Source organism: Schistocerca serialis, chromosome 3, assembly GCF_023864345.2.
Source record: "Schistocerca serialis cubense isolate TAMUIC-IGC-003099 chromosome 3, iqSchSeri2.2, whole genome shotgun sequence".
NCBI classification, from domain to species: domain Eukaryota; kingdom Metazoa; phylum Arthropoda; class Insecta; order Orthoptera; family Acrididae; genus Schistocerca; species Schistocerca serialis.
Window position 1 is genome coordinate 873,153,287 of NC_064640.1, and position 23,610 is coordinate 873,176,896.

A 23,610-nucleotide genomic window follows, 5' to 3' on the forward strand; every position below is an offset into this window, starting at 1 on the left:
GCAAGTTGTGGGTGATTTCTAGATTTAGCTTTTTACAGTAATGGAAGGTATAACAGACAGATTACACAAAACGAATGTTAAATGATACACAGGCAGATGTCCCACATAATGGCACGTAGCGATGACGTCGTGGTTTTCACTGCGTCCCACACATATTGGTCACATTGTTCATTGCCAGGGCATTATATCGCAGCCAGATAATCAGGGCCTGATGTACTGAGTTCTTCATCTTAGAGACTGTGAAAGCTCTGGGACGTTCATCAGATGTGGCAAAAAGGGACTACTACAAGGACCTGATCGTCTATCTCAAGTTATAGCAGCGTGTGCCACGACTGGTAAAAGACCGGACAGCAGCGCATGAAGATCTCACTAAATACTGATTTTCGACAAATAATGTAGGCCATTTCATAATTTCTGATAATTTTTGATAGTAATACAATTTATCAGTACTACACAATCCTTTAACGGCAAATGAGCCCTAATATTCACGTTATTTTGCCGACAAGGTACACAGGTAACTGTCAATTAATACTGTGACTGGAGATGGATGAGAAGTGAAACACACATAATAAAAGCAAACATCACCATGTCCTGCACGTATTACGCTTTGCCTGTCAGGCCTTCTTACAGGAATTAACTTACGTTCCTACATCTGGTTTTGGGTCTACCTACGTTTATAGTTGTGTTATTGACTATTTATTTATTATTGATCTTTTATAGTTATTATTTATTGTTAGGACTATAGTCACAAAAGAAGGAAATTGAAATAACACGTCAGTAGGAAGGAGGAACCAGAAGAATGCATCAGTCAGTTGGAAGATAACAGACTACAAAAAATACTATACAAATACAAACTAAAACAAAACATAACGAAAGAATTAATCGCTGTTATCATGAGCACAAATGACATTATCAAATAACGACATGATGAATATTGAACACACGCGCTGTTACGAAAAGAGTTAAATGATGCAATGGCATCGGTGGTCTGGTCAGGGATTCTCAGTTTTTACTGTTGAAAATAGTCGAATCTCTTTGAATCAATAGATATATTATTAAGTTAAAATGTTCAAATGTAAGTGAAATCTTATGGGACTTAACTGCTAAGACTATCAGTCCCTAAGCTTACACACTACTTAACCTAAATTATCCTAAGGACAAACACAGACAAGCATGCCCGAGGGAGGACTCGATGGTTCAAATGGCTCTGAGCACTATGGGACTTAACAGCTGTGGTCATCAGTCCCCTAAAACTTAGAACTACTTAAACCTAACTAACCTAAGGACATCACACACATCCACGCCCGAGGCAGGATTCGAACCTGCGACCGTAGCAGTCGCGCGATTCCGGACTGCGCGCCTAGAACCGCGAGACCACCGCGGCCGGCGGAGGACTCGAACCTCCGCCGGGACCAGCCGCACAGTCCATGACTGCAGCGCCTTAGACCGCGTTATTAAGTTTCCCTTGTTCGGTTAGTCATATCTTTAACATTTCATCTGTGGAAGAAACAACGGCTATTACTCAACATTTCTGATAAGATGCAAGCGTGTTCATATGAAATCTTTTAATTTAAACGGTCCATATATTTACTGTTCCTCCTACAATGCCGTGTGAACTGACTAATAATTGAATTATGGCTTTTACGCCACACATATATACCCATTTGATTAGCGACATTACGTTCGAGGTGAACTATTTACATTCTGTTTTGGTATCTCTGGATTGCCTGTATCACTTAAGATAAATGAGTATCCACAGTCCATTCAATCCGCGATCTTTTTCTCACCAAGTTTCTTTCCGTATCTAATGACGTAGATGTCTACTGGACGTTAAATTATTCCTTTCGTATCATCCTCTATAGCTTTAGTTTGGTTTTCCCTGAATCGACTACGTGGCATATCGGAAAGTTGGAAATGGAAAGTTTTCTGTGATTTTCTTTCACACGATTCCCTCTTCCAAACTTTTTCTACACTTGTAATGACCTCGTGATCGATGTAATGACAAGTCAGTCAGTAGATACAAAAACGGGAGATCGTGAGGACCTGGAAACACGATATATCTATCTTTTAAAGGGCTGCGAAGGAACTTAAGGTGTATTGAATATTAACACAAGAAACGACAGACGTATGGTAAAACTACGGAACTCTGTACAAAGTTGATAGTCGTGAGGAGAACTCAGTTCGGCGAATGGTACGTACCAGAAGACGCCACATTGTGAAGCAGCTGACCACACAGTACAAAAATGGTTGATAAAAGGAACGTGAACACGATGACTAGACGCAACACAGTCATACGGTTTGGTTATACCAGTCGACGTCCAAGTACATCATCAACTTATCAGGCGTATTTCATCAGGGAAATCTACATCCACTCACTTGTTGTAGCGGGTGTGCCAATTGGACTTTTCAGAAGCAGTTATCTACAGGTCAGACCTTTTCTTATACCCACCACGTGACTGGAAATCCTGTACGAACTTCAATGGGAAAGCTTAAAATCCATGCTGAACGTATAGACGAAACAGCAGCCCAGGTTTTGTGAGGGAAGATGATTTACTTTCCGAGTATCCCTGCTAAAATCATTATCTTTAAAACACCCAGTTTTAATATGCGGAGGACCCAGATATTTTATGTGTAGAGGTATTCATTTCATTATTGGCAGAAAAAGTTTCTGCGCAACGAAGCCAGGCTTTTCAGCGGTCGACCATCTGTTGCTTGCCAGCCACTTGGTAGCGCGACATATGGCAGACAGAAGCTGCGAACAGCTGGAAGCTTCAGCAGGCCGTGCGCACTTCAACCGTATTCTTTCAGGAACCTAAAGGAGCTTTCGATAGTAAACGCTGTGCACAGAAGGTTTCTGCAAGTCGCGTTATTTACTGCTATTCGCCGTACAGCTTATAGCGGAGAGAAAAAGTCGCAAATAGCGTTTGTTTTCTACCATTTCATTCACAGGTGCTGTGCTGTAGAAATAACTGCAATTTTGCTGTGCCCTGATCCCTCTAATTTTAACATGGTGGCCCTTGTCCATTAAACGAGGTCATTCATAAGTACCTCTATGGGTTCAAAAGACGTCTTCACAAAAGCTACAGAACATACAGAAAACAGGCACATATCAGTGGTTATAGCATTTCTCCATGTTTTTTAGCCACGTTGCAGGTGCTCAATATGGGCACCGTTTGTGACGCGGCAAAGGTCAATACGTCATTGACGTCACGGGCACGAATTGCACGGAAGTGCGTGACAGCAGCCTGCATTGCAATTCTGTTCAGTGGGTTGCCTACCAGCGGGCGTGAAATAATTCGATGCGATGGTACTGAACAGATGATCTGCCCACATATTCGGCAAGTCTGCCACTTAGTGCAACCACACCACGGCGAATATTACGGTGAATATTACGAATCGAAACTTGGTGAGATATGCGTCATTTCTCTGCCTGTCGGCCTTAGGGTTCTTATGTATAACCCTGTGAATTTTGTGTGGAACTTCTAACTAGTATTTCAAGGAACAGGAAGAGAACAATATTCTATACAAACATATTGCGTAAAACTATTCGCAGCCATAGCCCAAGACCGTGTCTGGATGCGCAAATGATCAAATGAACAGCATTTTCTGACCGAACAATTTTGTCCCACTGTAAGGATAAGATAGCTGAAACTTTACGGACATACATTAATAGTTGAAACTATTCATTCCGCTTATGGCTGCTGAAAACATTTATTGCAATTGCAATTTCGACATTTTTTCCATTTTCAAGCAGAGTGATATGTCAAAGGCCACTCTACAACGTTAACTGACGACATGCTGGACACTAATTTCCACTAGTCTGAACGCCAATGCGACTTCGTGTGGTGGTATGATTACAACCAAGCATCAGCACACCATGTTAGCACGAGCCATTTGCAGAGCACAACAATAAAATACCACTTCCAGAAAAACAGAAACTTCATCCACGAAACAGACAGAAATCGATCGTTCATGTGGCTAACTCCGTATTTACGCTCTTGTCTCATTTTAGTGCTGTTGCATCCAATCACCACGTTGGCTCCACAATCAATTCATTTCTGTGTGTAGTGTGGATTAAGATATTCACTAATAAAGGCTGTGGATCCAGTCCTCATCAAAATACATTAGTGTGCCAAACTTAACGACGAAAGTAACCTTTGCATGGTGTGGCATTGTCAAGTAAGAGAGTTCGATGAAACCCGTACCGTACACAAAAGGACCTGCTACAGTATAATGCAGAAGGTAACTGAAAAAATACGCAATTAGACCAACAAAAAAGGCACTTTTATTCAAAGACAATAATTATACTGAAATCATCGCAATTTATTATATCCCTTGGACATTAAAAAAGGCAGGACACGGTTCTTAACAGGCTGGGCTATGATCGGAAACGGCTATGCATGCTCTACAATGCGTTCCCGCACTGACTTTTGCAATATTATGCCTCTCTGCATCTTAACAGCTGGACCACAGCTTCGGTTAATACGTCCCCTGTACAACCACTAGATATAAAAGGAAAGGAAGATAGGTTTTATCTCGTCCGATCTTACGTCATTAGAGGCGGACCACAAGCTCGTGAAGAACAATAATGGGCATGGAAACCAAACGCGCCCTTTTCGGAAGAAGCATTTCTCCTTTCTCCTTAAGCAATTTAGGGAAATCATGGAAAACCTGTACGTGCATTACAAGACAGAGATTTGAAACCTGCTCCTCACAAATACGAACCAACTATGTTAAGCAGTGCGTTACCTCACTTGGTTAGCCTTTATTTCTGTATTAGAAATTGTGAAACATACTGTACACATCTATAGTCAATCGCATCTATAGTAAATACATTAAATTGCAGGAAAGACTGAGGATTCGATTATAGGACGCCTTGGATAGTGCCCTGTAGGTAGAGAGGTAGAGTATTAAACACGAATTGATGAATAAGTCTACTGAGAGAGCGCATTTTAATGTACTAATCGAGTTCCACAAATGCAGCAGTATTAAAATTTTATATATCTATTTGTTTAATTGCTATTACAAATTAAACCTGCTGTTGTTAGAGACCGATGACCTCGCTGTTTGGTGCCTTCCCCCAAAAACAACCCCCCCCCCCCCCCCTGCTGTTGTTACCTAATGTAATTTTGACAAATATATATAGTCATGTAAATAAAGAAGAATATTTTTGTCACAGGTAAAGCGTATTTAAATATTATATTATTTCAAATATCGCTCGTTTTGAAGAAAAATCTAGCCCTATATAAAAAAGGTACGCGGGTCGAAGGGTTTTTAGCCAATCACTCGTTGACCAGTCTGATGTGGCAATAGAAAACAACAAAACCAAAGGCGAAGTTTTAAATCCCGAGTTTAAGAAATCATTCTCCGCCGGAGAATCGTAAAAACATACCGTCTTTTGTCCAGAGAACAGACTCCCGTATGGCGAGCGCAGTAATAACTTGGAAATTTGTAGTAAGGTCTTAATGGGACCAAACTGCTGAAGTCTTCGGTCCCTAAGCTTACACACTACTTAATCTAACTTAAACTAACTTACGCTAAGGACGACACACACACACACACACACACACACACACACACACACACACACACATGCTCGATGGAGGACTCGAACAGCCGACGGGTTAGCCGTGCGAACCGTGACAAGACGCCTCAAACCACGCGGCTACCCCGCCCGGCAGCTTAATAATAGGTATCGCTGGCGTAGAGAAGCGACTGAAAGAAATGCAAACAAATACGTCGCCACGTCGGGATGGAACCCCAATTCGGTTTTACAGAGAGCAGTCTACGGCAATGGCCCCTTAGTGCTTGACACGGTGGCCCACTGCAGGATGTTAACGAATGTACGATCATATGGAATAGGTGTCCATATATGTGAGAAACTCCAAGACTTCTTAAATAACAGAACCCAGTACGTCGTCCCCGACGGCGAGTGTTCATCAAAGTCAAGCGTATCGCAAGGAGTGCCCAGGGAAGTGTGATAGGATTCTCTGTGTACGTAAACGATCTGACGGGCAACACTGGCTTTTTGTTGACGATGCTTTAAATGTTCAGATACAGTAGTGTACCCCTAGACAACATTTAGGTGTAAGTCGCGAAGCGATATGAAATGGAACGAGCATATAAGCACAATAATAGAAAAGGCGATTTGTTGACTTCGGTTTATTGGGAGAATTTTAGGAAAGTATGGTTCCTCTGTAAAGGAGGCCTCGCATAGAATACCAGTGCGACTCATTGTTGACTATTGCAGAGTGTTTCCACCAGGTCAGATTAAACGAAGACAGGGAAGCAATCCAGAGGCGGGTAGCTAGATTTGTTACCAGTAGATTCGATCAACACGAGATTATTAAGGGCTGCTTCGTGGTCCGACTGGGAAGACGACGTTCTTTTCAAGGAATATTGTTGAATAAAATTTAGAGAGCCGACATTTGAAGATGACAGCAGAACGATTCTACCTCTGCCAAGGTACATTTTGTGTAAGGACCACGAATATAACATAAGAGAAATTAGGGCTCGTCCTGAGGCATGTAGATAGTCGTTTCCTCCTCGCTCTATACTAGTGTTACAGGCATCCGTCCGTAAAAAAAAAAAAGATGGTTCAAATGGCTCTGAGCACTTGGGACTTAACTTCTGAGGTCATCAGTCCCCTAAAACTTAGAACTACTTAAACCTAACTAACCTAAGGACATCACACACATCCATGCCCGAGGTAGGATTCAAACCTGCGACCGTAGCGGCCGCGCGGTTCCAGACTGTAGCGCCTAGAACCGCTCGGCCACTCCGTCCAGCGATCCGTGCGTCACACATCATACGGTGGCTTGCGTATTATGTATTTAGATGTGGATCAGTTTTACGTAAACTGGTGGGCGAAGAGAGGGGGGAGGGGGTGTTACAGACTAGTATTACCTTTCATTACTTTTCCTGTTATTATACTGCTATTGATATAACTGCTGCCATTTCGTATTGCAGTCGTAAGACTGAAAGACATACCTTTCAACACTGCATAATCCCGAGACGTCATAGATTATGTTCTACAGTGTACCTCTATTACCAAGAAACAGGCGGATGAACATCGATGTTCAACTGGTCTTTTTCTTAACATCATTTAGATCCTACATGATCTATGGTCAATGTGGAAAGTGCAACCGAGCAAACTGCCGCTGTGGTAAGAGACTGGACCACAACACCTAACTTAGATCTACATCTACATAGCTACTCCGCAAGCTACCATACGGTGCGTGTCGGAGGGTACTCTGTACCACTACTGGTCATTTCCATTTCTGTTCTACTCTCGAATAGAACGAAGGAAAAACGACTATCTGTATGACTCCGTATGAGCCATAATTTCTCGTATCTTATCTTCGTGGCCGTTACGTGCAATGCATGTTGGCGGCAGTAGAATCGTTCGGAAGTCACCTTCAAACGCCGGTTCCCTAAATTTCTCAATAGTCTTTCTCGCAAAGAACGTCGCTTTCCCTTCAGGGATTCCCATTTGAATTCTCGAGGCATCTCCGTAACACTTGCGTGTTATTCGAACCTACTGGTAACAAATCTAGCAACCTGCTTCTGAATTGCTGCAATGTCTTAAGTGCATCCGACCTGGTACGGATCTCAAACACTCGAGCAGTACTCAAGAACAGGTCACACCGGTGTCCTATATGCGGTTTCCTTTACATATGAACCGCTTCTAAAATTCTTCCAGTAAGCCGAAGTCGACCATTCGCCTTTCCTACCACAGTTCTCACATTCTCTCTCCATTTCATATCGCTTTGGAACGTGAGGCCCAGATATTTAAACGACTTGACTGCGTCAAGCAGGACACTAGTAAAGCAGTATCCGAGCGTTACAAGTTTGTTCTTCCAACTCATCCGCATTAACTTACATTTTTCCACATTTAGAGCTAGCTGCCATCCATCATACCAATTATAAATTTTGTCTAAATCGTCTCGTTTCTTCCTACAGTCACTCAACTTCTGCGTCTTACCGTACACCACAGCTCCATGACCAAACAACCGCAGGTTGCTGCCCAGTCTGTCCACCAAATGGTTTAAGTATAGAGCCACTCGTCGTACCAGTGTAGCTTCGTGTAACAAAATACATCACGACTGAGTTTTTCAAACTTACCTACGTTAAAGTACATGGAATTTATTGGATGGTACAATCCAAACTAAGCCACTGCTGTTTGAAGAGACGCATGGGAGGAAATCGGGACTGTATGGAGAATTTGTAAGGGCTTCCCAGCAAAACTCCACCTAAGAGATGTCGAAGGAGTTGCCTGCTCTCAGGCGCTAGAGCCGCCGTGAGGCACCACTCAGCTAACGGACCTCAAAGTCTGCGGCAAGTACATTTTTAAAGTGCGCAACAAAGGTGCGTGGGTGGCACTGAGGGTGTTGCTGGATTGGGAGGCCTTAGAGGGACCCTATGCCGATTTATTCACGCATGTATCAACGTTACACCCCTCAGTGGTCACGCAATAGGAAGACGCGAAGCCGCGCATGGTAGCAGCGCAGTCTCCGACGCCTTGCCACGGTTCGCGCGGCTGCCCCCATCGGAGGTTCGAGTCCTCCCTCGGGAATGGGTGTGTGTGTTGTCCTTATTGTAAGTTATATTACGTAGTGTGTAAGCCTAGGGACCGATGACCTCAGCAGTTTGGTCTCATAGGCACTTACCACAAAAAAAGAAGACGCGAAATAGGAGGGCTGAAAAAGCATAAACACTCTTAGCTGCTCAGATCACCTACAAATTTCGTAGAATTCTTTTAAACGGTCCCTAGTCGTTTCACCCTCTATAAAAGAGCAAAAATTGCGGTCACACTACACTCCAAAGTGGTCAGATCACGTCCAATGTAGTTGCTGCCCCACGATGTCCTTAGAGTAGGATTGCGGTTGCCAGAAGTGCCGAACGTTGTGGAGAAAGTCGTCCTATTGCTCAACGCACGGCGAACTGTCGTTTTCGACTCGAGATGTGTGGGAACCAACATCCCCAAGGGAAGGGGTGGTTTAATTGACGCCCTCTATGCCACTTCCTGAGGGCTTTTAGTATCGACTCTAAACGGCACTGAGTTTGAAAAATTTTCCTCGGTCATCCATAAGAAAACCGCGTGATTTCAACGATGGTTGTCGCGGTTTTTAAATCCAGCACAGAGGCGTCAAAAGCATGGGTTAAATGGGGGTAATTGTGAGTGTGACGACCTTCCCATTGAGTGACACGTCCACAACGGTGTTCAAAGTGTTCAAATGTGTGTGAATTCCTAAGGGACCAAACTGCTGAGGTCATCGGTCTCTAGACTTACACGCTACTTAAACTAACTTATCCTAACTTATGCGAAGGACAACACACACACACACACACACACACACACACACACACACACACACACACACACACACAGGCCCGAGTGAGGGCTCGAACCTCCGGCGGGAGAGGCCGCGCAATCCGTGACATAGCGCCTCAAACCGCGTGGCCACTCAGCGCGTCGAGGACGCCGTTGACCAAAGTTGTTTTGAAATTTGTCGCCAACATGACACAATTAATCCACCTTACACTTCACATTAACGTCTGAATTGTAGTCTTCGTTTCGCATGTGTCGACACTTTGCTGTTTGAAGCGCCGCTGAGCCTGAGGGCGACGTCACAGGGCGCCACAGTTTTGCAGTATTACCGAGAAAGACTGTTGGCTCCTTTGAGCCATATTTCAAAGTTATGCTTCGGAAGGTGAGAGAATTACAGGAGTTTTGAAAAAGTGATACTTTTTATTGCGCATTGTCGAAGTGCCTTAGGTTGGACTGCTCCAGTCACTAAATTCCATATACTTTAATATGGATCAATTTGCAAGACTCAGTCGTGTCGTATATTGTTACTTGCAGTTGGAACTGCACTTCTATGAGTGCTTAGGCCACTTTCTTACAGCTATTACAGTCCTAGTTTATCATGTATGAGTTGCATGTCGATTAAAAAGAAAAATGAACTTATTCCAGCTGGAAAAAAATTTAACAACAGCATACAATTGGGGATTTAAAATCGTGCGTCACATTTCAGCCGAAGTATATCTTCTCATGTCTTAGATAACTGCATGTGCTGAATAAAACGTAGTAAAATATCGTCCAAAGAAACTGAATTATCAATCTTTTTTCCGTATGTTAAGATATCGTGATAACATACAAGCTGTATCATGAGAGAATACATTCAACCATCTAGCAGTGGCCTAGGACTGTAATTAAAAATTTTCTGCAGTCAATGTTCCATTGAACATTTATTTACGTTCGACTTGGCTTTCAGACTATTAGTCTGTATTATAGGACAAAAAATTACAAACAGTTAGTAACGAGAAATTCGTGACTAACGAAAACAATAGTTCTATGGTACACAAGTTATAGAAACATATGGCAATACAATTTTTGCAGTGGTTCATAAAGTCTCTGTATTTAAGTCAATCAAACGATTAAGAATTTAATCTATGTACGTTTTCTTAAAGTTAAATATTTGAATATTAATTAACGCATTTCAAAATACAATCATTCTTAACTGGTGCTCCTCTGCCTCCCTGTGGTTTTCAGAGGGAGATTTCTATCAGACTTACACATTACAAAAATCGCTAACACATGACAATGTCTGCCTCTGTCCTTTAATCATTATCAGAGGAAGCATTGTACATAATTATTTACCACTTATATGGTTGGGTAATGACATTTTAAATGACAGTTATTACGACAAACTAAGCAGCTGTTCTAAAAGGCAAGGAAAGAATTTTGAGAAATGCAGTAAAATAGTGGAAAATCTAAATCGATTTCTACGATAAAAGGGTCTGAAATGATGACTTTTCGTTCTAAATTGATACAGAGATTAAAAGCATTATAATGACGTTTCCCTGATAAAATGAATCCTTGGGAAATTCAGCATCTTCCGACACTGAAATTATGCATACTTGAAGGTAAATCCGAGAGAACTCTGTATGTATAAATTCCAATTCAAAACTGAGTGGAATGATAGTTAAATATGTTGATAATAAAACTTGAAAATGGAAACTACCACAAGATCGAATGTAAATAGTTTTCAGAGTATGATCTATATGAAACCATAACACACAAACCTAAATTTTCTTGCCTTTTCTAGCAAGAATAATTTGCTACTTTGTCTTTACAATGTTACTAAAAAATAAACCACTGGAGCATAAAATGGCGACTGTTCGTAACACGGCTATTCTTCATCAATCTTCAGGCTCTGTTCCTTAGTACGTACACTAAAACGTCACGCATTGTTATACTTAATATTATAGAAGCTTATATCCGTAGCCGTTGCAATAAATGTGATAGACAATACTGAGAGAGTGCTTTTATCAATGTAACCTAGTTTGCGTGTAGATTAGAAAGTGAACATTTCTATAGATTATATCATTTTAGGACCAGACTTTATGGAATTAAGAAACAGGCTGGCCTTGCCTTTCTATGAAACATGCAGTGTTTTATGAATATGTTATGTAATGCAGAGACAGCAATCAAGCAATGTTAACTCTTATGTTCCACAACACAGCATGTTCGTGAGGAGACAACGTTATTCATTCGTGCGCTGCGAATATCTTAACGATCTTTATTTACAATATGCTATGTAATAGAGAGTAGATTTTTTATTTGGAGGAGACCGGATGGTCTGCACGCGGTTGATTAGAGTAAGGATATCGAAGCCTGCCAGTGTATTAGGTGGGTGAAGTGAGACAATCAATAGGAGAGGAGATAACAGCATTCACAATTCGCGGAAGACTTTGTCAGAAAAGAGTAGTAGTGGACAAAAATTACTTTTCAGTGGTAACAATTTTCTCGGGTCTGCAGCCATTCATGCAGTCATCTGAGCACAATATTTCCGTGGTCCACCTGGCCACCATTTATAGGTGAGAATGCTGTATGCTAATCTCGCCGGCGAGATTTGCATACTTGATCCACAGAAATGTGTTCGGAGAATTGTATGATCTGGCTGCAGACCCGAGAAGAATATCGTCAGTTAATAGGCAGGGAAAATCTACGTAGTTACTTTTCCATGAGTGGAGTAGATGAATATTGAATTAAAATATCCCCAAGAACCGTATAGCCGATATTCTAATCAGTATATTGTATCTATAATCGCAGTCCGACGATATCGGTAAGTATTAAATGTCCGCTGCCAGGTGGCTGGAAAGTAATCCTCTGATCATCATCAAGAGGGTATTAATAAAATGAAAATTGTGTTATCGTCATGCAACATCCATCAACGATGACTGAAATTCTGGATTATGGCTTATCTTTGACTTTGTTTCCAACAACAGGTTAAATAGTAGCTGTCGAAATCATGTTGTTGAAGAGCAAGGAAAATACGCCAGTTCACTAAATTCAGGGAGAAAAGAAGGAAAAAAAGTGTCAACTCGGGAGGTAAAGTACATGTTCTGTAAGAAATTACAGCGAAATCGATCGCCATATCTGTTTGTACTTGTTTTTAAGTATAACGTATTTTTACAGCATATTGAACGAAGCCAGTGATTCTGAAGTAACAGGAGTGAAACACACCTAGAAAAAACTGGAAAGCTGGTCAACTGCATTTTGCCTGATGTGATACCCTAAAAGTACTGTATCGGAAAGGGGTAGAGATTCATAATCAGCCATCTGCCAGGTTAGTGTGAAAAACTGCATTACTTACACACACACACACACACACACACACACACACACACACACACACACACACACACCTTATACTTCCTGCCCAGAAAAGAACATCAGAGCAAGTAATGGTATATTTATTATATTTATGAATATATTCAGCGTAAAAAAGAGGAAATCAGGTTCGGAACCGACCCAGCAATATACGAATCCCGTGGAAAATCACGAATAAATCGCAAGAGACACATTGCTGACACGTAACAATCGATCGGAACTAGAGTTGCGCTGTACCAAAACTACGGTTCGGTAGTTTCTGTACACTACATAAATGACGTAGCAAATGGTAGGGTCCTGGTAGTATGGGTAGAAATTGTTGGGAAAGAAACATAAATGAGTGTGTGAGAGAGAAAGTGGTAGCCGATGGCTCCTCTCTCTCTTTTTCTTATTTTTTTTTTCATAATTAGAACCGCACATCATTCAGTGTTAGTCCTTCGTGTATTTCATATCCTTACAGAACATAAACTGCATTCTATAAGTAATGTAACCAAAGCAATTACTTTTGATGAAATTACAATTTATGTTGTTATTTTGTAATCAATGGAACGTTCTCCACCACGAACAAAGACAAGTCTTCTGTTGTTATTGATAAATGCGAGAGTTCTTTATGGATAACAGAAACTTGTTTTATATTAGTTCAGTAAAGTACTGAAGCGATTTTTGATATATTGTTATTTTGAGTTCTTTTTTTTTATTTGACCTTGTTGTTGAGGAAATTGCCCTGTATGATAAATCTGTATTGTTTTCCTTATTTTTGCTACAACATCCCTCTGTTTCACATTACGAATCAACAATTTTCGGATAAAACCTGAACTAACCATTGACAATTACAATTTTGCTATAAATACTGTTTCCTTTTAAGTAATAGACAGAAGAATAATTACGCAGAAGAGGAATGTTCTGTAGGTTACCCGGCCCTTTGTACATCCTCATTCAGTTTCTAGACGCTTCATCACTTCCTGTTTTCAGGGGAATCTAGTGAGACACTGATCGCATACGTAAAGAGAGCGATCGTTATAAGGTAACGCCCGAGAGATATGCAACACTCACAACGTACAAGTAACGCGGGTACGACTTAAACCGACCAAAGTTATCGGGAAAATTACCGTAGTGTGTTGTTGTTGTGGTCTTCAGTCCTGAGACTGGTTTGATGCAGCTCTCCATGCTACCCTATCCTGTGCAACCTTCTTCATCTCCCAGTACTTACTGCAACCTACATCCTTCTGAATCTGCTTAGTGTATTCATCTCTTGGTCTCCCTCTACGATTTTTACCCTCCACGCTGCCCTCCAATGCTAAATTTGTGATCCCTTGATGCCTCAGAACATATCCTACCAACCGGTCCCTTCTTCTTGTCAAGTTGTGCCACAAACTTCTCTCCTCTCCAATTCTATTCAATACCGCCTCATCAGTTTTGTGATCTACCCATCTAATCTTCAGCATTCTTCTGTAGCACCACATTTCGAAAGCTTCTATTCTCTTCTTGTCTATACTATTTATCGTCCACGTTTCACTTCAGCACATGGCTACACTTGATACAAATACTTTCAGAAACGACTTCCTGACACTTAAATCTATACTCGATGTTGACAAACTTCTCTTCTTCAGATACACTTTCCTTGCCATTGCCAGTCTACTGAACTTTAGTCTACATTAATGATGGGAGAACTGAGACCTTCAAGCAAACAAGAGCTCTGTTCTCGAGAAGTAATGAATCGAATATACGTCTGAGATACGAGAAATTTATGAATACAGACTAGTTGTTAGGGCCGTTCGCTTCAGTAGGCTGTATTAATAAAGTTCTCGGATGTGTGCGTCTAGCATGCCTGCTCCCATCATTTGGGATATGCGTCACCTTCTGCATCTCTAAGGAAAATAGTTTTCTGTAAATAAAGCAAGGCTACATCCGTTTCTTAAGTAATTTTTTCAGATGACGTTTACTTTTCTCATTAAAGAAATCACCACTCATTAGCTATGTGATCTACCCATCTAATCCCCAGCATTCTTCTGTAGCACCACATTTCGAAAGCTTCTATTCTCTTCTTGTCTAAACTATTTATCGTCCATGTTTCACTTCCATACTTGGCTACACTCCATACAAATACTTTCAGAAACGACTTCCTGACACTTAAATCTATACTCGATGTTAACAAATTTCTCTTCTTCAGAAACGCTTTCCTTGCCATTGCCAGTCTACATTTTATATCCTCTCTACTTCGACCATCATCAGTTATTTTGCTCCCCAAATAGCAAAACTCCTTTACTACTTTAAGTGTCCCATTTCCTAATCTAATTCCCTCAGCATCACCTGCCTTAATTCATCTACATTCCATTATCCTCGTTTTGCTTTTGTCGATGTTCATCTTATATCCTGCTACACCTACATATGTTACGATGGTCTACGTCAGCCCACGGTTATTTTGCAACTCTGATCGGAACCTGCTCAGAGTGTCATTGTTAGCAGCCAGGAAGGAACGTGGCAGCAGCTTTCAGAAGGGCCCCAGCGAAAGCAGGTGGCTACGGTGAAGGCAAGCGGCAAGCGGCGCAGCAGGCGTGTGGTCATAGCGCGAGTAAGAGCGCAGACCGACGTGACCAGGCAGCGCTGAGGCGGCTGGCCTTTCGTGGCGGGCGTGGCTGGGCTAAGCCTGCCGCCCTCGGCCAACAGTCTGCAGCGCAGCCGCTACTTCATTCCGCTAGCGAGCCTCAGCGCACACCGCTGCTTAATAGCAGAGGGGACCTCTAAAGGCAAAGGAAAATTGCTCGAGACATTTTGTAGACCTGACATGGGTTCCCAGGTAGATGCCGTGTTTCTTGACATCCGCAAGGCGTTTGATACAGTTCCCCACAGTCGTTTAATGAACAAAGTAAGAGCATATGAACTATCGGACCAATTGTGTGATTGGATTGAAGAGTTTCTAGATAACAGAATGCAGCATGTCATTCTCAATGGAGAGAAGTCTTCCTAAGTAAGAGTGATTTTAGGTGTGCCGCAGGGGAGTGTCGTAGGACCGTTGCTATTCACAATATACATAAATGACCTTGTGGATAACATCGGAAGTTCACTGAGGCTTTTTGCGGATGATGCTGTAGTATATCGAGAGGTTGTAACAATGGAAAATTGTACTGAAATGCAGGAGGATCTGCAGCGAATTGACGCATGGTGCAGGGAATGGCAATTGAATCTCAATCTAGACAAGTATAATGTGCTGCGAATACATAGATCATTTATCATTTAGCTACAATATAGCAGGTCAGCAACTGGAAGCAGTTAATTCCATAAATTATCTGGGAGTAGGCATTAGGGGTGATTTAAAATGGAATGGTCATATAAAGTTGATAGTCGGTAAAACAGATGCCAGACTGAGATTCATTTGAAGAATCCTAAGGAAATGCAATCCGAAAACAAAGGAAGTAGGTTACAGTACACTTGTACGCCCACTGCCTGAATATTGCTCACCAGTGTGTGATCCGTACCAGATAGGGCTGATAGAAGAGATAGAGAAGATCCAACGGAGAGCAGCGCGCTTCGTTACAGGATCATTTAGTAATTTACGGAGATGATGGATAAACTCCAGTGGAAGACTCTGCAGGAGAGACGCTCAGTAGCTCGGTACGGGCTTTTGTTGAAGTTTCGAGAACATACCTTCACCGAGGAGTCAAGCAGTATATTGCTCCCTCCTACGTATATCTCGCGAAGAGACCATGAGAATAAAATCAGAGAGATTAGAGCCCACACAGAGGCATACCGACAATCTTTCTGCCCACGAACAATACGAAACTGGAATAGGAGGAAGAACCGATAGAGGTATTCAAAGTACCCTCAGCGATACACCGTCAGTGGCTTGCGGAGTATGGATGTAGATGTAGAAAAAGTCTGCAGTACTGTAATCTACTGTATCCTTTTATGCGTGTACCCTGTTCTATGACAGACCAATGACAGCATTCTCTCGCTACGAGGTCCGTCATATGGAGGACCCATGAAAGTGTGGACTCACCACGAGAAATACACTAAACCATCAAAGGAACTGGTATAGGCATGCGTGTTCAAGTACAGAGATATGCAAACAGGCAGAATACGGCGCTGCGGTACGCAACACCTATATAAGACAACAAGCGTCTGGCGCAGTTGTTAGATCGGTTACTGTTGCTACAATGGTAGGCTATCGAGATTTAAGTGAGTTTGAACGCGGTGTTACAGTCGGCGCACGAGCGATGGGACACAGCATTTCCGAGGTAGCGATGAAGTGGGAATTTTCCTGGTCGACCATCTCAAGAGTGTAGCGTGAATATCAGGCATCTGGTAAAACACCGTATCTACGACATCGCTGTGGCACGAAAAAGATCCTGCAAGAACGGAACCAACGACGACTGAATTGTTCATCGTGACAGAAGTGCAACCCTTCCGCAAATTGTTGCAGATTTAAATGCTGGGCCAGCAACAAGTGTCAGAGTGCGAATGATTCAACGATATGGGCTTTCAGAGCCGTCGACCCACTCGTGTACCCTTGATAACTGCACGTTACTAAACTTTACGCCTCACCTGGACCCGTCAACGTTGACATTGGACTGCTGATGTCTGGAAACCTGTTGCCTGGTCGGAAGAGTCTCGTTTCAAGTTGTATCGAGCGCATGGACGTGTACGTGTATGGAGAAAACTTCATCAATACAATGACCCTGCATGTCAGCAGGGGATGTTATAGCTGGTGGAGGCTCTGTAATGGTGTGGGGTGTGTGCAGTTGGAGTGATGTAGAACCCCTGATACATCTAGATACGCCTCTGAAAGGTGACACGTACGTCTGATCACCCGCATCCATTCAAGTCCATCGTGCATTCCGACGGACTTGGGCAATTCCAGCTGGACAATAGGACACCTTACACGCCCAGAATTGCTACAGTGTGACTCTGGCAACACTCTTTTGAGTTGAAACACTTCCCCTGGTCACCAAACGCCCCACACACGAACATTATTGAGCAAATCTGGGATGCCTTGCAACGTGCTGTTCAGAACACATCGTCAACCCCTCGTACTCTTACGGATTAATGGACAGCCCTGCAGGATCCATGGTGTCAGTTCCCTTCAGCACTGCTTCAGACATTAGTCGAGTCCATGTCACGTCGTGCTGCGGCACTTTTGCGTGCTCGCGGGGGTCCTACACTATATTGGACAGGTACCAGTTTCTTTGGCTCTTCAGTGAATTATTTCGGTGCAGGCCGGAGCTCACTCGCCTGAGCGACAGCTTAAGTGAGGCCACACTGGCTATCTTCAGCGTTAACAGGTTAAACTTACGGTCGTCCTATAATCAGCTCTTAGGTAGTTAGAATGCAATGACATACAGCCACTAATATGTCCATCCCTAAGAGGACATTGTGGTGTTCAAACCAATCTTCGGGCTGATGCTTTTCTTCGTTTATACGGGTTTCGGCACTGACAGTTGATATTGAGGAGGTGGTATCAAGCATAACATCGAATTAAACAATTTGTATAAGCACGTGTGGAGTTTATGAAAATTAGAGCTGCAGGCGAATGCATTTTGCACGTACCGTTACCTTTTGGAAAATTCGGAAAATATGAGTAATCACACGCGAATCAGAATTGTACTTAAATTGCAACCTGTCGCTAGCTGGAGAAGAATGACAGAGTTAACAACGCTGTCTTGAAATGACCATGTATATAGACTGTTTGCGAAGAGAATGTTACCTATTAATATTAGAGCCTCCTTTTCTGTTTCCATAACGGAGACATCTCAGCTGCGAGGTGATATGCCAGCTAAACCTGCCATATGTCGAACAGTAGGCCGGCCTTGCTATGAACGTCTTTTTTGTTACAAAAGTTAAAAGATCCTCCATTATCTATCACGTTTCTTTAAAGTTAGTGACGCTTGGCAAGCGAAGTCTACATAATTATAGTTTACGTCGCCCGAATTACGATTCCCCTTACATACAGGAAAAATTCCTAAACCGCCAAACACGGACGCGTTAAACTGTGGTGAACAGAACGTAAAAAGACATTTAAAACAGCCAAGTTATGTTTGTAACTTTCCAAACAACTTAATAAGTTGTCTTTGGATCGATAGTTTCTGCAATAAGCTGTCTACATGTAATCTCTGTATGATTTATTTCATGCATAACAGAAAACAACTGTGCCCCCATAGGTCTCGAAGAATACGCAAAATATTGTAGAAACATTTTTACAGAAACAATCCACATTGACACCATCTCAAACACCTAGTGTCCCTTTTGCAGCATCCTGTCTGTGCTTATGCCCTACACAGAGCATTTAAAGAAGTTTCGATATCACACTACTATTTTTCTGATAATTGCGAGAAAGATAAGATTAGGTTTTAACGTCACGTCGACATCGGTAATTGCAACATATCCTCTACGTACGCCGAGAGCTGGAAACCAGACTTCGACAATCCATGTCTTTCAACTGCAATATATTTTATTTCTAGTATTGCGGAAATGCTGCATAATTAAATTCACGTGTTAACTCCGCCAAGTCCGCAAAAGCTGGCTTGATTTCGAACGTCATCCTCCGCAGAAAAGACAATATGTCAGTTTCATACGTTGAATGCTACGCAGTATTAATTTCTGCACTGATTTAATAGAATACTCACTCCAATCCAAATAATTCAGGCTGTATTAATGAAAATCCGATGTTTCCTCTTGTCGGAGTCTTCACGAAGAAAGTGAATGTCGTGCAGTGCATGTTAACCCTGACAAATGAGGGAGAGGATTTTTATGATGACGGGTTGCTTTGTACAGGTGTTCATGACATCGAAGCATTGTATGTTAAACGTAGTGGAACTGAATATTTATTTTTAATTGCTTAATTTATTTATAAATTATATGCCTCGACTTTAAAGCCCACGAGCCAAACCTTTAAACACACTTTGTTTGTGTTTTTTTTGGTTTTTTTTTGCAATACCATGGTTCATTCTTTTTACTCACTACCACTACTGTTGTACTTAAAAACTGACCACGCAAGAGAAATTGAGTAACTTGATGAAGCCTTGTGCTTTAACGTAATTTTTTTCTGGCGCAGAAAAGCGAGGAAACAAATTTGCAGAGTGATCGTAAAATTTAAATGTTAGATTCCGCTTGAGGTACATTTTAAAGCCAGATACGAAACTGTTTCTACTGATCACGGGTTCCGTTCCAAACATCGAAGTTTATGAAATCTGCAACATCTGTGTCGTACAGGCACCGTGATTGTGGCATCCCATTTAATAGGTATATACTTTCAACTAGATGTCTGACGCAGGTCAGGAAAAAAACTACGTAAGAATTCCCGTAAACAGTGTACATCCGCAAGAATTTGACGGAAACTGAGTACAACAGTAATATCGTGGCACAAGCAACGCATAGCAGTCAGGAAGAGTAGCTGATAGGACTCGTTTGGTGGTAATCCTGCAGTAAATATTGGACTCAAATATTTTAACAAGGTTTGTATATTACTGGAATGTCTTTATTTCTTTAAGGCTTATAAACTTAACTCCTCTACGATTTAAACGACTTCAGGGTTAAGTGACGAGGCTTTCAGTAGAGTTGATCACAATTGCTGGTTGGAGAGAACCGCGTTCAGCATGCTGTACACCTACTTCGATACGCTAGGCTTGCTACAAAAAGGCGTCCTGGCAGGTATTAGAAAGCAAAAGTCAGCGCAAGGTAAACGGCGTGCATTCAGGTTATGCCGTAGTCGTGAGAGCCTTTGGTCCAGTAATACCTCACGAGCACCGCCGCCGACACAGATAGCCCACTCTCAGTGAGATTGCTCCAGTTTCCTCTGCTCACAGCTAGAGCGCTGTACCTCTCACAAGTCATATTTCACGACCCTCCTACCTGTAATTAGCACTGAGCTCAAACTCGTGTAATTTATATTCGGCGTTAAAGAACTGGCATCAGTGTCGCATTCGGTGAATAATTTTCATTTCCTCAGCACTATCAAACGTATCACAAATAAGTAACAATCACTTCTCTCCCGTCATAATTGTAAGAAGCCAGTTACTCGAGATGATTTGATGGAACCCATCTTCGTGCGCTTCCTTGACAAAACTGATCTGGTACTTTCAGTTAGTAAGTAATATGTTTATTCGTATTCATTACACTATTAAAACTCCTCTACCTTTAGCAAGCTGCTCGTAGGATGGAGACAAAGCCGTAGTTTCGCCTTTTTCCCTTCACTGTCATTTCAGTTCCCACGAAGGGAGGGGCTGGCAGCGGATAAAACCACTCTTCAGCCAAAGGTTACATAAATTTAAAACATATATATATATATATATATATATATATATATATATATATATATATATATATATAACCTTTGGCTGGAGAGTCTAATGATAGTGTTAATGGTGCTATGAATATGGGACCCTGTGGAACCGTAGGTACCGACTAAAAGTCAGCGAGATGGAGGAAGACAGAGAGAGGGAGGAGGAAAATGGAGGGAAGATGTGAGGTGGAGCATTGTGACTATGTGTGGAAAGAGGAGTGTATCTAGGATCGGGTTTCAGCGTTGGGGAGAGGAAGTTCGTTAAAATTCAGGCGGGAGAGGATGGATAACGCATGAAGTTCCACAGAAAGTGGAATATGGATGTAGTACAGCAACAGAGTACCTGGACAGTTTAGTTTACCTCTTAGTGAAGGCTGCTTATTAAGAACAGCGCTCAGAGTCAGTCAGTCGACAGACAATACACAGAGCAATGCCGAGGAATCAGGAGCAAGAATCTTGCAAGTCACAGATCTTATTCTGTTCTTATTCATATTCTTTTTTAAGTTACTGGCCCTTTAGAAAGTAAAATGACATATGGTTAAAATCGATGATGAGCACAAGTATTTTTCCAAATAAGCTGAAGGTCGGAAAATTGTGAACTTTTCCGAAGTAAATTATATTATACATCGCATAACAATTTGTACCTGTACATGCGTAACACATACTTAACTTTGCGTTCTTCCTTACGGCAGGTCTTGCATGGGGGAAGCCTCGTCAGAGAGGTCCACCGCATGAGCGTCTAGGGAAGTGATTCCAGTGCTTGTTTCCCGTTGCCTTCCACTGATGATGATGAAATGATAATGAGGACAACACAACACCCAGTCCCTGACCGGAAAGATCTCCGACCCAGCCGGGAATCGAACCCGGGCCCCTTGACATGACAGCTCGCCGCGCTGACCATTCAGCTACAGGGGCGGACTAACACATACTACTTTTCATTATTATTTCCATTTATTGACTTGCGGTTCGTGACCTTTAAGCCATCTCAGTAATGGAAAGGGGATACGACAGTGTATTGGAGACTATCTTCTTGTCAGTTACAGTAACACAAACATAAAGAGAACGCAACACCCAGTCCCGAGAAGATTAAAATCTCTAGCCTTGAGTGGAATAGAACCCACGCACTTTCGGTTAGCAATCTGACGGGCTGACCTCGCAGCTACCACCGAGTCTGCTAGTAAAGCTCTGTGCTGAATAGTCAAGTAAAGCTATTTCAAACCACATGTACGTTTTACTTCGGGTGCAACTGTTGCAAACACAACTAGAATTAAACGTTACTCGTCATAATATGACGTAAGAAATAAATCTGACGTTTTGGTTTCTAAACTTAAACGTGAATATTCCAGTAGTGCTATATTTATCTTGAAGATCTCTTTGGGAATTAATAAAGTGAGACTCGAGCGACTGTTTATAAGGAAAAAAAGACAAATAGACACGTTGTGTACAAGGAAAATCAGTTTTTTGTTAGAGTTTATAGGAGCCATGGAGTAGTCTGTCTATTTAATGAAATAAGACGAAAAAACACCAGAGTTTGGAGGCAACAGTGTTACTTGACATCGTTTTGCAACCTGATGCGACCACAAACATATTTTCCACACTGCTGTCGCCTTCTAAGAGCGCAGGGACCTCTCCAGGAAAATACTACACCCTCTTCCTCAAACACTCTAGTCTTGTAACGTTATAATTAATATTGGTATGTAAACATAAAGAGTGTCAACGTTATGTCGACTTTAGCAAGACTTTTCCGATGGAAAGTCTTAATACAATCGTTTTAAACCAGTATATAGCTATGCAGGAAAATTATAAGACCGATTGCATATAACAGTAGGCGACAGAGAAAAGACAGCATAAACAATAATTTGTATTAACGAAATTCTAGAGAAGTAATGGCTGACAGAAACGATGTAGCTTTCACTCTCCGATGCTGTGTGTGTTTTGTATTGTCACAAACATGTCAGATAACAGAAACGCAGCCTTTTAACTGCGACAAGAATAAGGAAATAGCGAAACTACCGAAAGAAAAAGTTGAAAGTTGTTAATAAAAAGAGTATGCAGTGAGGACAAGGAGCGGAGGCGGCAGAAAAGAGAGTGCAGGCTGCGAAGTTACCTCTCGGTTCCGCCGGTGGTTGCGCAGCTAGCAGCGGACAGCGGAGCGAGGGCACTAGCACTGTCGTGGCATAGTTGGCCAGAGCACAGACTAACAGATTTCACTGCGGCGCGCGCGAGCCTCCTGCAGCCACCAAACTCGTCCTGCGCTCACCTGCTACCCCCCCTCCAGTACCCCCACCCTCCCTCTCCCACTCCTCGGTCACGCACGTCAAGCGCTTGCTCTCTCTCTCTCTCTCTCTCTCTCCCTCCCACCGTCTCTCGCGCCCCTCGACGTCAACAACAATACGACTTACCAATCACAGACATTACCGCTAGAACAAACTCTACAACGTTGCCAAATCTACTGTCGTTATCGATTTGCACTGTTTTACCCCGGAACAAGCGCGATTTGCTTTCATTTTATAAATCAAAGTACTTGCTGCTGCAAGTCCTTATTACTGTTTCTTTAACTTACATACGACGTGTTTAACTCTTAGTTGGTAACATGTGAAAAAAAATGGCGTTTAAGGTAACATCTGTCTGGGAGACTAAAATGACCAGATTTTTC

General features: G+C 42.1%; 1 protein-coding gene across 3 annotated transcripts in view; it reads right to left on the reverse strand.

Annotated features, from left to right (window-relative positions):
• Positions 1 to 23,210, reverse strand: part of LOC126471063 (proteoglycan 4-like) — a 374,497-nt gene extending 351,287 nt beyond the window's left edge. For 2 of the 3 annotated variants that reach the window (XM_050099130.1, XM_050099129.1), the window contains exon 1: positions 23,062 to 23,210. The gene's annotated coding sequence lies outside the window, so the exon portion shown is untranslated. The remainder of the gene's footprint in view (positions 1 to 23,061) is intronic. The other variant, XM_050099128.1, reaches the window with a different exon arrangement.
• Between the last annotated feature and the right edge of the window lie 400 nt (positions 23,211 to 23,610).